General features: G+C 37.3%; 3 non-coding genes across 3 annotated transcripts; all 3 read left to right on the top strand.

Annotated features, from left to right (window-relative positions):
* Positions 1-63: 63 nt before the first annotated feature.
* LOC113801648 (5S ribosomal RNA) lies at positions 64-182 on the top strand. The gene has a single exon (XR_003475267.2). It is a non-coding gene; the product is annotated as a 5S ribosomal RNA (ribosomal RNA).
* A 396-nt stretch (positions 183-578) lies between these two features.
* LOC113801772 (5S ribosomal RNA) lies at positions 579-697 on the top strand. Its single transcript, XR_003475365.1, has one exon. It is a non-coding gene; the product is annotated as a 5S ribosomal RNA (ribosomal RNA).
* Positions 698-1,470: 773 nt separating this feature from the next.
* LOC113801768 (5S ribosomal RNA) lies at positions 1,471-1,589 on the top strand. Its single transcript, XR_003475361.2, has one exon. It is a non-coding gene; the product is annotated as a 5S ribosomal RNA (ribosomal RNA).
* Positions 1,590-2,500: the final 911 nt, after the last annotated feature.

Here is a 2,500-nt window from a genome sequence, read left to right as displayed (position 1 = left end):
AAACAGATGTATGAAAAATCTGCCATCACTGCCACAAAGCTAGGGAAAGTTCATCTACTACGTGTCAACGATCATACCACGTTGAAAGCACCGCTTCTCGTCCGATCAGCGAAGTTAAGCAGCGTTGGGTCTGGTCAGTACTTGGATGGGTGACCGCCTGGTAACACCAGATGTCGTTGGTATTTTTGTTAAATCTGTTTTTCATTTCTTTACAGTATGTAGCAGCTCTTCTTTGATTTGTTTCAAGAAATCAATTGAAATCATAGGTCAATCACTAGGAAATACAGTAAAAGTCGCCGTCGTTGGAGAGCGGGAGAACACCAGTAGACATCAAATATGTATAAGGGTAAGGAGAGTAAATGCAGTTCTGCTTCCCAAACATTTTGATTCAGTTCTTTCTGATACTAAGCAGATTTTGCCACGGTCTTCTAGAAAATTCACTGTACCCGGCATTGGTAGCAGTGATGGGAGTAGCATGGTAATGAAGTTTGATGCCAAACCAAAAGATGCATTCTACTCAAATGAAGGATTAATCTGTTAGCACTGGCGGAAAGCTACGTGATGTGCACGGTTTATATGTCAACGATCATACCACGTTGAAAGCACCGCTTCTCGTCCGATCAGCGAAGTTAAGCAGCGTTGGGTCTGATCAGTACTTGGATGGGTGACCGCCTGGAAACACCAGATGTTGTTGGCATTTTGTTAAATCTGTTTTTCATTTCTTTACAGTATGTAGCAGCTCTTCTTCGATTTGTTTCAAGAAATCAATTGAAATCATACGTCAATCACTAGGAAATACAGTAAAAGTCGCCGTCGTTGGAGAGCGGGAGAAGAACACCAGTAGACATCAAATATGTATAAGGGTAAGGAGAGTAACTGCAGTTCTGCTTCCCAAACATTTGATTCGGTTCTTTCTGATACTAAGCAGATTTTGCCACGGTCTTCTAGAAAATTTATTGTACCCGACATTGGTAATAGTGATATTACTTGTATTAGTAATGACCATAAAATACTAATGACCTCCTCAAAAAAACAAGAGTAAGATTAGTGTAATTTAAAGATCAGTCTAATTGTCATAATATGATTCGCGGTACATATTAGAATGAATGAAATTAGCTGTAAAATAATTGTGCATATAATGATAATGATAATGATAGTGATAATAATCCTAATAATGAAAATCACTATAATCATATAATTTTCTGTATAATGATATGGTATTCATTTGCTGTGCATTAATATGATATTCTCATAATACTAATGAGTGGAGACAACTGAGTTGGAATTACCTGTCCTCCCGAAAATGGTCGGTTGTTATTGATGCCCACATTGTGAAGCAATCACCGTGGCAGGATGGGAATAACATGGTAATGAAGTTTAATACCAAAACAAAAGATGCAGTCTACTAAAATGAATGATGATTAATCTGTTAGCACAGGCAAAAAGCTACGTAATGTTTCTACAACTTATGCTAACGATCATACCACGTTGAAAGCACCGCTTCTCGTCCGATCAGCGAAGTTAAGCAGCGTTGGGTCTGGCCAGTATTTGGATGGGTGACCGCCTGGGAACACCAGATGTTGTTTGCATTTTATTTTAGAAGCTACATAGGTTAAGCATTTCGTTACAATCTATGGCAGTTCAAGGACATGAATTGAAATCATACGTCAATCAATAGGAAATAGAGTAAAAGTAACGACGTCGTTAGGAGAAGGGAGAAAGATAGACAGAAAACGGAGGATGATAAGAGTAACTAAAGTAAATGCAATTCTTCTTCCCAAACATTCAATTCAATTCCTTTTGCCACAGTATTTTTTATTTGGGGGGGGTGGGGCGATCTTTGAGATTGGTCATTATATGCTGTAATGATGATAGTTATGATAATTGTTGAAGTAGTAACACTCATATTAGTAATGATACCTATAGAAGAAGAAGAAACCGAATATAATTAAGGTAGTCTAGGAAATTACCCACAATTAAGTCATAAAAAATTTGACAGCAGTTTTGAAGGTTTGCTTTTGTACCATTCCTTGTAGAGTTCCAGAGTTGGGAAACTGGAATAAAGGATACTAGTAACCACATGATTCCATCTCAATATTTTAAAAATCGCCATCCGATATTCTTTCTTTCCCTTTGTAAACAAAGCAACGTGCCGTTCAGTTTTGTACATTTATTCTAATCACCAAGGTTCGTTCGTAGATAAAGCCCGCATCATGGTACACGAAGGAGTTTTTTGTTTGTTTGTTTGTTTCAAAATATATGACAATATAAGAGTAATAATCACATGATATTGTGTATTTACAATAAGAAATTTATTTCTTAGACTGCGCAAATCGATGTGTCCGACCCATACAGGCAAGGGGCCCTGAAGAATTGCGCGGTATTTTTAAAATAATATACGCTGGTGCGTGTTTCTCGCGATACTTTTCAACCATGTTATTGTACATCGAAAATGTGCGATTTGTTACTTACATTACCCAATGCACTAAATTAGATATTT

The sequence above is a fragment of the Penaeus vannamei genome, chromosome 18, assembly GCF_042767895.1.
Source record: "Penaeus vannamei isolate JL-2024 chromosome 18, ASM4276789v1, whole genome shotgun sequence".
NCBI lineage: Eukaryota > Metazoa > Arthropoda > Malacostraca > Decapoda > Penaeidae > Penaeus > Penaeus vannamei.
The sequence above is the reverse complement of the archived record's forward strand: the minus strand, read 5'-3'. Positions and strand labels throughout refer to the sequence as shown.